Source organism: Mus musculus, chromosome 7 (assembly GCF_000001635.26).
Source record: "Mus musculus strain C57BL/6J chromosome 7, GRCm38.p6 C57BL/6J".
In the NCBI taxonomy this organism is placed as follows: domain Eukaryota; kingdom Metazoa; phylum Chordata; class Mammalia; order Rodentia; family Muridae; genus Mus; species Mus musculus.
Window position 1 is genome coordinate 86,890,058 of NC_000073.6, and position 13,176 is coordinate 86,903,233.

Below are 13,176 nucleotides of genomic sequence, written 5' to 3' on the forward strand. Positions count from 1 at the left end.
TTGCTGTTTTTTAAATATTTCCCAAAACATATACCTTGTTTCCCTATTCTCTCTAATACTTTTAACATGTCAAAGTATTTTCCTTTTTTCTGTATTTTTTAATTTAATCTTCTTTACAGTCCAGTTTTATCACAGTCCCAGTCCACACTCTGACAGATCTACATCTCATAACACCTACCCTACTCTCCATGAGGATATCACCACCCTGCACACACACACACTACACCAGACCTCCCCACTCTCTGGGGCCACCAGTCTCTTGAGTGTTAGTTGCAACTTCTCTGAGTCCAGACACTACAGTCCTCTGCTGTATATATGTCGGGGGACTCATATCAACTGGTATATCCTGCCTGGATGATGGCTCCCAGTTTGAGAGAACTCCGGGCTCCAGGTTTGTTGAGACTGCTTGCAGGGTTTCCCTCCTCTTCAGTTTCTTACAGCTTTACCCTATTTCAGCCACGGGGGTCACCAGCTTCTGTCCATTGGTTGAGTGTAAATACCTGCATCTGATTCTTTCAGCTGCTTGTTGGGTCTTTTGAGGGCAGTTACGAAGGTGCCTTTTTGTGATCATGCCATAGCATCAGTATTAGTGTCAGGCCTTGGGGCAACACCTTGAGCTGAATCCCCAAATTGGACCTGTCACTGGAGCTCCTTTTCCTCGGACTCTTCTCCCTTTTTTCCAGCATTTCTTTTTGACAGGACCAATTCTGGGTCAGAGTTTTTGAGTGTGAGATGGCAATCCCTTCCCTCTAATTAATGCCTTGTCTTTCTACTGGACTTGGGCTTTACAGGTTCCCTCTCCCAACTTTAGGGCATTTCATCTAAAGTCCCTCCCATTGAGTCCTGAGATTCTCTCACCTCCCATGTCTCTAGTACATTCTAGAGAGTTCCCCCACCTCCTACCTCCTGAGGTTGCCTGTTTCCATTCTTTCTGTTGGCCCTCAGGGCTTCAGTTCTGTTCCACCCATCCAATAACTGCTTGTGTTCTCCTCTTTCCCTCCCAGTCCTCTTTCATACCCAGATACCTCCTGACCTCCCCCATACTGTAATTGCTTTCTTCTCCCACAAAGACTTTACAGCATATGCATATGCATCACTAAGAGGAGAGCCACCCATCTTGTGTAGACTCAATGACACACAGAGGGGAATGCTAGGGTGCTGAGGCACAGGTGGGTAGTCAGATGGGGAACACTTTCTTACAGGCAGGAAGGAGGGGAGGCAATAAATGGTTTGTGGAGGATAAACTTGGAAGGGGGAAAACTTTTGAAATTTAAATAAACAAAATAATCAATAAAAAAAGATTTTCTAGTATTGTGGAATAAAGGCTTCTGAAGAACTAATGAATCTTTGAATGTCCTCAGTGTCTGTCATGTCTTCCCTTTCATTTCTAATTTTGTTTATTGGATCATGTACCTGTGTCTTTTGCTTAGATTGGCTAAGGATTTGTCTGCCTTGTTAATTTTCACAAAGAACCAACACTTAGTGACTTGGTGTCATTGATCCTTTGCATTGTTTCTTTGTTTCTAACTGATTGATTTCAGTCCTTGCTTTGATTATTTCCTTCCATCTACTTCTCTTTGGTGTGATTGCTTCTTTTTCTTCCCAAATTTTCAGTTCTCCTTTTAAATTGCTGGTTTGAGAACTTTGTGTATGTGTGTGCGGTTTTTTTTTTTTTTAATGTAGTCATTTAGTGGTATGAAATTTCCTGCTAGCATAACTTCTATTGTATTTCATAAAGTTGGGTACGTTGTACTTTTATTTTCATTTAATTCTAGGAGAGTCTAATGTTTTTAGTATGTTTTCCCAGACCTAGAGATCCTTGAGTAAAGAGTTGTTCAGTTTCCATGCGTGTGTCTAGATTCTTCTGTTTCTGTTTTTGTTGAAGTCCAGCTTTAATTCATGGTGGGGTGTTAAGAAACAAGGCATTATTTTAATTTTCTTTTATCTATGGAGACTTCCTTTGTGATTGAATAAATGTTCAATTTTCGAGAATGATACAAGTGGTGCTGAGAAGAAGAAATATTCTTTTGTGTTTGGGTAAAATACTCTTTTAAAGAATATTTTATTTATTTACATGTCAAATGTTATCCCCCTTCCCAGCCCCTCCTCCACAAGCCCCCCACCACATTCTCCCTGCACTTTTCCTTTAAGATGGTGGTCCCTCACTAACCCATTCACTGCCATCTCACCACTCTAGCATCCTCCCTGTCTGGGGAATTAAGCCTCCACAGGACAAAGTGCCTCTGCTCCCATTGTGAGTAGACAAAGCAGTCCTATGTTACATAAGTAGCAGGGGCCATAGACCAGTCCATATATGCTCTTTGGTTGGTGGTTTAGTCCCTGGGAGTCCTGAGGGCTCTGGTTAGTTGATTCTGTTGTTCTTAATATGGTGTTGCAATACTCTTCCACTCCTTCAGTTCTTCCCCTAACTATTTCATAGAGCTTAGTCCAATGTTTGGCTGTAATTAACTGAAATTTGTCTCAGTCAGTTGCTCATAGAGCCTCTCAGAGGACAGCCATATGAAACTCCTGTCTGCAAGCACAACATGGCATCAGCAATAGCTTCAAGGTTTGGTGCCTGTGCAAGGAATGTATCCCAAGTTGGGACAATTACTGGCTGGCCTTTCTTTCCGTCTCTACTACATATTTGTCCCTGCATTCCCATAAGACTGGAAGAACCCTAGGTCAAAATTTCTGAAAATGGGTGGGCGGAACCATCTTTCAACTAGGGGCCATGTCTCTCTACTGGTGGTAGTTCCATCTCCTCACTATTTGAAATTTCTTCTAAGGCCATCCCCATTAGGTCCTGGGAAACTTATATCCCTGGTGCATGGGATGGTAAACATTGGAACAAAAAAGATTTAAATTTAATTTGGTATCTTTGTGTTAAAGGGATTTAAAACTTAAATAATATGAACATTTAATTGGATTTGGTATATAGGTACAGAATAATTTGAAACATTATATGTTTTCTCAATGATTTATTTATTCACATTATATCCCAATCCAAATCTCCTCTCTCCCATGCCCTGAAAAGAAACGATGATGGAGTATCCATTCTTATAGTTAACAAAATAGACTTTCAAAAATTTAATCAAAAGAGACAGAGAAAGGCACTTTATACTCGTCAAAGGGAAATCTAACAAGGTTGTATCTCAATTCTGAACATCTAGATCCCAAATGCAATGGTTTCCACATTTATAATAGGAACATGTTAAAGCTTATATTGCACACTGAGGAGCACACATTAATAGTGTGTGTGTGTGTGTGTGTGTGTGTGTGTGTGTAGGGGGGCGCTTCAATACTCCACACTCATCAATTGACAGGTAATCCTGAAAAAAATAATCAAAGAAATAATGAAACTAACAAATATTATGAGTCAAATGGACCTAACACACATCTACTGAATGTTTCACCCATTTCTTTAAGTGCTTTTCAACACTCAAGATGCCTCAGTTGAGATTTCTCTGTTCATCTTGGTAACCCATTTTTTAATTGGGTTATTTGGTTTTCTGGGGGCTAGCTTCTTGAGTATTTTGTATATTTTGGATATTAGCCTTGTGTCAGATGGAGAGTTAGTAACAAACTTTTCCCAATCTGTATGTTGCTGTTTTGTCTTACTGAGAGTCCTTTGCTTTACAAAAGATTTTCAGTCACATTTGACTTATAGCCTGAGCCACTGATGATCTGTTAAGGAAACTTTTCCTCTGTGCCAATGTGTTTGATGCTCTTTCCCACCTTCGCCTCTGTTATAATCAGTGTATCTGGTTTTATGTGGAGGCCCTTGATTCAATTGGACTTGACCTTTGTACAAGGTGCTAAACACGGATCAATTTGCACTATTTTACATGCTGACTGCCAGAAAGACCAAAACAATTTATTGAAGATGCTCTCTTTTTTTTTTTCCATTGTAAGTTTTTTGCTTCTTTGTCAAAGATCAAGTTTCCTTAGGTTTGTGGGTGTGTTTATGGGTCTTCAACTGTATTCCATTGATCAATCTGTAACTCAATCAATACTGTGCAGGTTTTGTCACTATTGTTCTGTAGTACAGCTTGAAGTCAGGGATGTCAATTACTCCAGAAGTTCTTTCTTTTATTGTTGAGAGTTAGTTTTGCTATTCCGTTTTTTAAATTCTATATGAAATTGAGAATTGTTCTTCCCATCTCTGTGAAGAATTGAGTTGGCATTTTAATGAGAATTGCATTGAATCTGTCTATAGATTGCTTTTGTTAAGATGTCTATTATACACTTAAAGAAATATTCAGCAGCTGAAGTCATCAGCGAAATACAAATACAAATGATAGAGATTCCTCTGTGCACAAATCTGAATGCCTAAGATTAAAATCTCAAGCAACAGCAGGTACTGCAGAGGATGTGGAGAGAGAGGAACACTCCTGCATTACCGGTGGGTTTTCAAACTGGTACAATCATTCTAGAAATCAATCTGAAGGTTATTCAGAAAATTTGATCTACCTGAAGACCCAACGATACCATTGTTGGGCATATACCCAAGAGATGCTTCACTGTATCACAAGGACACACACGCCACTATGTTCATAGCAGCCTTATTTGTAATAGCCAGAAGCTGGAAACAACACAGATGTACCTCAACTGAAGAATGGATACAGAAAGTGTGGTTCTTTTACACAATGGAATACCCATAATATACCACACATATCCTAAAATTTTAAAGAAGAAGGACAGCCCAAGGGAGGATGTTTCAATCCCACTTAGAAATGGGAATAAAACAATGACAGACTGCAGAGAAAGTGAGAAACCTGGGTGTGAGAGGGGAAGTTGATGGGAAAAGGGGGACAGAATCAGGTATAGAGGAGACACAAGAGAAACCCAGAGGACCAAGAGAATGAATGGAAACTTTCACCTCAAGGGGTTTCAGGGCTGCCCATTTAGAAAGTCCCAGAGATTTAGGATGTAACAGACTCCCAGAATTCCTTGAGGTTGACCTTAGCTTTAATGACCAAGGTGGATTGATAAAACCTGAAGAAATCAGCTCCAGTAGTTGGACTGGGTTCGCACGGGAAGGATGGGGACACCAGTCAACATGCAAAATTTTTGGCCCAGAAATGTTCCTGTTTAAAAGAAATGCAGGGACAAAAATGAAGCAGACACTGAAGGAATAGCACATTAATGACCTGCCCAATTTGGGATCCATCCCATCAACAGGCACCAATAGCTGACCATATTACTGATATTATGTTGTTCTTACAGCCAGAAGCTCAGCATGACTATCCTATGGGAGGATCTACTACAGTGGACTAAGACTCATGAAGATATATGCATCCAGCAATAGGACTAAGGTAAGGTCCCATCTGGAAGAGTTAGGGGAAGGTTGAAGGATCTAAAGGTCATGGCAAAGCCAAAGGAAAACCAACAGTGTCAACTAATCTGGTCCTTGGTGTGCTCATAAAGGCTAAGCCATGAATCGAAGAGCATGCATGGGCTGGCCCAACTCCCCAAGCAGATATGTAGGAGAGTACTACCCTTTCTGTCTTCAGTGGGAGAGGATGTGCCAAATCCTGTAGAGATTTGATATTCCAGGAAGGGGGATCCCTGGAGACAGAGGATACCTTCTCTGAGGTGACAAGAGTTGGGATGAGTTGAAGATCTCTGGGATTAATGAAAGGGAGGGTCAACATTTGGCATGTAAATAAATAAAATATAATGAAAAATAATTTTCTATAATAGAGGTAGGAAACACTATTTTGAATATGATGATTCTCAATGAATACTATAACACTGTGAATCTTGGGTAGTTATATCTTACAGTAATTAGTAAAACTGGCAGATAATGATGCCTAAGAAAATTCATATATTGAATTAGAATATTGAAAGTGATATTTTCTCAGTTCTTTCACCAAATGCTCCCAACCAAGACTCCTTGGTATCTTATCAGTTGAGCCTCTCATTAGACAACCTTTCTAGGCTCCTCTCTGTAAACACAGCATAGCATCAGTAACAGTGTCAGGTTTTGGAGCCTGCCCTTGAGATGGATCCCAATTTTGGCAGGTCACTGGATCTCCCACCCCTCAGACTATAATCTATTTGTGTCCCTGCAGTTCTTTTAGACAGGAACAATTCTGGGTCAGAGTTTTTGACAACGGGATGGCAACACCATCCTCCTGCCCTTGATGCAATGCCATTCTACTGTAGGTTGACTCTACATGTTCCCTCTTACCACTGTTGGACATTTCATCTAAAGACACTGTATATTTATTTTATTATGATTTGGAATGGGTCTTGAATTCCTGATCTCTCCAATACTTTTAACTTAAAGGGGTATTGTATTTTGACAAATACAATTTCAGCATCTAAGGAGATGATTGAGCTTTTATGTTTAAGTAGAATGTCATATAAATACCTGTTAAGATTATTTGGTTTTCAATGTCAATCAGTTCCAGCATTGCTCAGTTTAATTTGTCTGCATAAGCTATTAAAGTGGGGTGTGGAAGTATCCCATTATCCTTGTTTGGCTCAGTGTGTTATTTAAGCTATAGAAGTGTTTCAAATACAAGAGTGAGTGTCCATCCATGTATTTAATGAACAGATGTTAAAACTGAACTTTCAGATTTTTCATCTTTGTGAATTTTTCCTCTCATAAATGTGTAGTGTCATTGCTCATATCTTCTGACTAAATTTTGTTTTAAGTCTATTTTGTTACATAACATTTGATTCATAGGACCATTTGCATGGAACATGCTTTTTGAATCTTTTAACCTGAGGTAAAAATCACATCTTGATATTGAAGTGTGTTTGTTGTATTCAGTAAAGGATGGATCCTGACCTCACATCCAACCCATTAATCTGTGTCATTTAATAATAGAATTAAGGCCATTGTTATTGAAAGATATCAATGCCCAGTGCCCACTGATTGCTAATTTCTATTATGTTCATTATGTTCTTGTTGTTGATGGTATTGTTATGGGTTTTCTGTGTGTGTGTGTGTATGTGTGTTTTCTTTTGGTTTTGCTTATGTGAGGTTATTTATTTGCTGTAATTTTTGATGTGTGTTGTTAACCCCCTTATCATAACTTTTTCTCTAGTATCTTCGGTGGGGCTAAATTTCTAAATACATATTGCTGAAATTTGAATTTATCATTCAGTATTTTAATTTCTTCCTGCAGGATGTACAGGGAGTCTTACTATTGGGGCCTTTCCTTGAAGAGTCTCTTAGAGTTGTTTCTATCAGCATGGATTCAGAGGAGATAAGGAGTCATAGAGAGAAGTAGATGAGTCAAGTGATGATCAAGTGAATTTAGCATCTCTGTGTCACTAGCAATCAGGAAAAATCTGAGGCCATAACTAACTAGGAAACAGGTGATTCTTTATTATACAAGAATCACAGAACACAGAGATTCTAATAATTATCCAAGTGGTAGAATTTAGGTGTTTCATTTTTTATTATATGGCCAGGGTTACAGTTTGATTTACGTTGAGAACATACAAACAGAACAGATTATGTTCTCATTATCCCTACACCTCCAATTTATGTAATCTAATCAATGACTTCAGCAAAGCAAACACATTCAGTATTTGACAGCCTACCTGTATGTGAGCAATATTTGCAGTTTTAAAGCATTCCAGACGAATAGAAAATATACAAACACCTTTTTTTTTTTTGTGGGAAGCCACATGTGCCATTGCATGGTGGCGCTGGCTACCACTGGCCACCACACATACATAGGCAGTAAAGTATTTTGCCAAGATGAGGTTTTGAGAATAACCAATCAGATGAGAGACAAGTTAACCAATCAGATGAGAGACAAGTTAACCACTCAGATGTAGGCATGCAAATGAGGTGGTAAGCATAACCCATGCATAACCCATCTGGGTGTGAGACACGCCTCTCCTAGGCCTGTATAAGCAGCACCAGTTCTGAGCTTGGGGTCACTTTGCCTCTGCAATCAAGCTCTCCCAATAAGCGTGTGCAGAAAGATCCTGTTGCAGCTTGTCGTTCTTGCTGGCGAGTCGGGCACGCGCAAGAAGTGGTGCTGAAACCTGGGAAAAGAAACATCTTCAGACACGAGTGAAGACCTCCCTGCTACAGGGAGCATTCAGAACTGCATAGCAGGGAAGGAGCAGTTAATAAAGTGTTCCCGTAAAACAGACTGCTGAGAAGGATCTGGCATAGATTCAGAACTCTTCAGCTGGGGAATGGTGGTAATGAAGTGTTCCTTCAAAACAGACTGCTGAGAAGGATCCTACTGCGTGGATTCAGAACTCTTCAACTGAAGAACGGTGGTACCAGTAAGTCTCCCAAATTGATCCCCGGGCTAAAGGGGGATATGTTTTTTAAGACAAAAGAAAAGAAAAGGGAGGAAAAATAAAAGGAATCAGTGATAAAGAAAAGGAAATAGTGAAGGAAAGGGAAAAGGAAAGGAAAGGAAAGGAAAGGAAAGGAAAGGAAAGGAAAGGAAAGGAAAGGAAAGGAAAGGAAGGGAAGGGAAGGGAAAAAAAGGAAAGGAAAGAAAGGAAGGAGAGAAGGGAAAGAGAGAAGAGAAGGAAAGAAAGGATTGAGACGATAAGGTTCCCGGCTTTGGGACAAGTTAAGGTTCATGAGTTATGCTTTTTTCTCCCATTGACCATTTGTGGGAAGGTCTGATAGTTTTGGTCTTGTTTGTTCTGATATATGGACTCTGTTACTGTTTGAAACTGTGTGTAGAGGCAGTCAAGACAGGTCAGAAAATCCTTACAGAGCAACAAGAAAGTATGTCAGAAGAGGAGAAGGGCTTAAAAAGATAAAAGAAAAAGAAAGGAGACACAGTGTTATCAGGTGGACAGAAAGGACAAAATAAAAGAGCCGAAGCAGAGGAAGAAGGCAAATTAGCTTCTGCGCCCCCTCCCTATGCCTTCACGGCAGCCACCTATAGGTGGACCTTCTGTCTGGAGGTTTGGAGAGAGGTTAGATTCTCCTTGCTGGGATGTCCTATTTTCACTGACCAAGCAGGGCAGAGATATCATGAGCCTCTAGATTTCAAAGTAATCAGGAATTTGGCTGAGTCCGTACAGATATAAGGCTTAACTGCCTCCTATACTGTGGCTCAAGTAGAGGCCTTGAATAGAAACTGCATGATGCAGTTGTGCAGTCTTGGTGAAGGCATGCCTTTCACCTGGGCAGTATTTAGATTGGAAAGCTTTCCTTATTGAATTTGCAAATAAACAGGCAGCAGCTAACTCTGCTGCAGGAAATCCAGCATGGGATAGAGTTATGCTGCTTAGTCAAGGTCGCTTTACACAACAGACAGGATATCCAGTGCAGGTGTTTGAGCAGGTGAATCAGATTGCCATAACGGCATGGAAATCATTGCCCACCGGTGTTGACTTTGTTGACATGGGTGAGAAGGTCTGTTTGTGTGTTTCCCCAGGATCACCGACAACAGCTGTGGGTCCCAGAACGGCTGACCAGAGCAATTCAAAACAAGCAGAACTATGAGGATGGGGATGTTCCTGTGGCTGGGGGTGCTCCTGCTAGTGAGAATGGAAGAGCTCTGTGTTCCTGAAACCATGCTGTTGACACATTCGGGTGTTTCCTCAATTCTTTACATCTAATGCGAGATTTTAAGCCTTAATGGAACTCGAATAGAACCCATCATTGTTGACAATTTTACCTCTTGGCTTACCTCTGCATTTTCTTACTTTAAGGAATGGGTGGGAGTGATTTTGTTTGGTGCTGCCACATGCTGTGGACTGGTGTTCATGCTCTGGTTGGTATACAAATTCAGAACCCAACAAAAACGTGACAAGGTGATTATAATTCAGGCACTTTTAGCTATTGAAAACGGCGCCTCCCCTGAAGTTTGGTTATCTATGCTCAAGAATTAGTCGGCATCTGAATTCTCTGCTCTTGTACCCCACAGATTTATGGATCCATTGCACTGGAATGAGAGAGACTCGATGATCATTGATCAGCCCTTGCACATCGCTGAGGTTTCCTCATTGCACGTGATAGGGTGATCATGATTTCTCCACTAATTCATTTTTAAAACTTGGCTGGCCTCTTTTGTAGAGTTCACCCTAATTCATTTAGCAGTTACTGTCACACAGCACTGCGGTATCCAGAGACGGGCAACTTTCCTCATGCACAGACCAACCTGAGACATGGCCCAGTGGCGATAGGGTTACCCTATGACGGGTAAGGCTGTGACATTAGAGGAACGTCCTAAAACAGGAGCCATGGTGGATGGACATAATTGCACAGGCCTAGTCCAGCCTCATTTTATTAAACCAAAAAGGGGGAGATGTGGGAAGCCACATGTGCCATTGCACAGTGGTGCTGGCCACCACTGGCCACCATGCATACATAGGCAGTAAAGTTTTTTGCCAAGATGAGGTTTTGAGAATTAACCAATCAGATGAGAGACAAGTTAACCAATCAGATGTAGGCATGCATATGTGGTAAGCATAACCGATGCATAACCAATCAGGGTGTGAGACATGCCTCTCCTAGGCCTATCTAAGCAGCACCAGTTCTGGGCTTGGGGTCACTTCGCCTCTGCAATCAAGCTCTCCCAATAAGCGTGTGCAGAAGGATCCTGTTGCAGCGTGTTATTCTTGCTGGCGATTCGGGTATGCACAAGATTTTGAAATGAGTAGCAAATAATATATGTATCATCATCTATGTATTGAAAGCAGGAAAAGTGTATTTTACTCAGTCTATCTTAGTTAGTGAGTTTCTTCCTCCAGGGATGTTCTCTCTATGACTTTCTATCTTTAACTTACATTTTCAGAGATCTCTGAGCTATAATAAAAAGAAACCTTAAATCAGTATCCTATGCTCCTAGACAGTCAGAGGTTTTTTGCTTGTCTGTTTACCCTACACCAATTCTTGTCTTAGAATTTGCCCATGACAGATACTTAACTAAGATTCAGATAGGAAAGGCCTCACCTATGTATGTGCTAGTCTGTCCTTAATGAACTCAAAGAGAAGGAAGATTTCCAAACAGTGGCATGATAAAGGTCATTTTAGGATTTTCCTAAAAAAATGTAGACATAGCCCACTCAGTGAAAGACATGAAGTGAATTATTATCTAGAATATCCCCAAGAATACCAACTATAAAGACTAATAGAAAATGTTAGAGATAGAAGGAAAACAATTATTTCAATCTGCTCAGAAATGCAGGGGTTGTGTCAAGCAACTCTGCTGGCTTCAAGAATCTCACCGTTTCCAGTGAATATGGCTGTGTCAAGGGTTATTGCAATTTTCCCTGGATGTAATAATATGGTTTTGCATCTTTCTTCTTGTAAAGTCTGCAATACATCAATGAAAGCTTCCTGGCATTTGAATCTCCTTAGAAAAATTAAGTCATAATGTTTTTGTGCACTGTGTAAAAGTTATCCTTATGCTATCCAAATTCTGATTTCTCTGCCCTCATACCTAGTTTGAATCTGGACATAGCATTGTAATACTTATGTCAAGAATCTCCTGTCTCAAGAAGAAAGAGTAGTGTAGGGCCTCACAAATTCACAGAATATGGCATTTAAAGCTGTTTCATTATTAAAATATCTTTTTTGACAATGTGACAGGTTTCCTCCTGGAAGTGCCCAAAATTCGCTTCTCAAAAGGTGATGAACTTTAAACAACATCCATTTGGAGGTGATTTTAATTATAGAAAGCTTACCATTATGCAAATAAAATACCGGGACCCTGATATAGCTGTCTCTTGTGAGACTATGCGGAGGCCTAGCAAACACATAAGTGGATACCACAGTCAGCTATTGGATGGATCACAGGGCCCCCAATGGAGGAGCTAGAGAAAATACCCAAGGAGCTAAAGGGATCTGCAACCCTATAGGTGGAACAACATTATGAACTAACCAGTACCCGGAGCTCTTGACTCTAGCTGCATATGTATCAAAAGATGGCCTAGTCGGCTATCAATGGAAAGAGAGGCCCATTGGACTTGCAAACTTTATATGCCCCAATACAGGAGAACGCCAGGGCCAAAAAGTGGGAGTGGGTGGGTCGGGGAGTGGGGGGGAGTGTATGGAGGACTTTGGGATAGCATTGGAAATGTAAATGAGGAAAATACCTAAATAAAATAAAATAAATAAAATACCCCAACTTCATCTGTAGACATAATACTGTCAAAAAAGACAAAATTAGTATATAGGCAAACCTGGTTGCCAAGCTCTTCCAAGACCAGTTAAGCAAGTCCTTCATAATTCCTGCTTCATGGCTGGGTGTGGTGAAACTGGAACTGAAAGTTGAACATAGATGCTCTAACATTATAGAGATATTTCACTGGAACTGTTCAGACAACCAACTATATCTGTCATTTCAGTAATTTTGAAGCTGCTTACCCACACTTCCTGCATAGTCAAATATTTTTTTTTCCTTCTCTGGTCTCTCATGGCTTTCAAAACTAGGTAGTTATATTCTCACAATTAATCAATTAATCCTTAAGTCATTTAGGCTATAATAAGGTTCTTTTTTCTTTCTTTCTTTCTTTTTTTTTTTTTTTAGGTATAGATAATGCATTTGCGACTAAGAATTTTTTTTATGTTACTAATACAAGTTGGGATGGAAAATGGTATACTATAGTATTCACAAGTGTAATTATTATATACAGATTATTATTATTATAAGAATAAGAAACTTTATCAGGACAAAAAGAAGAAAGTGTAAGCATAATGTTTTTTTGCATTGTGTAAAATTAATCCTTGTATTATTCAAATTCTGATTTCTCTGCCCTCATATTTTGTCTCAGGTATTTATAACCATGCTTACCATTGATTCTCTATCTCGTCAATGAAAGCTTGTCAATAATACAATGGCCGGGCAGAAAAGATTTTGACCAGTTGGAAAAACAGAGAAGGAGATGTGGGTTAGAGTTTGGAGCAATGACCAATGGGTGTAGGGAGAGGTCAGAGAAACACATCTGAATCACAGAAAGCCAGACCAATAGTGAACTGCAAGTATTTTGCGATTTTAGATGGGAGGTATCCAGATTAGCTTAGAGAAAAAAGAAAAACTACCCAGCCATATTTTAGCTACCCAGCTAAAATCGTTGGTAACCTCAGCACTCCACTTGATTCCCTGTCTTTCTACTGGTGGTAGATTCTACAAGGTCCCTCTAACGACTGAGATAGATATATATATATATATCTCCCATATAGTATATATATTGCTTTTATTATGTTTGAGTATGGACCTTTAA

General features: G+C 39.9%; 1 long non-coding RNA gene across 1 annotated transcript; it reads left to right on the top strand.

The window, feature by feature from the left end:
- Positions 1–240: 240 nt before the first annotated feature.
- Positions 241–7,681, top strand: Gm39047. Its single transcript, XR_869783.1, has 3 exons — positions 241–391; positions 5,230–5,318; positions 6,698–7,681. It is a non-coding gene; the product is annotated as a predicted gene, 39047 (long non-coding RNA).
- Positions 7,682–13,176: the final 5,495 nt, after the last annotated feature.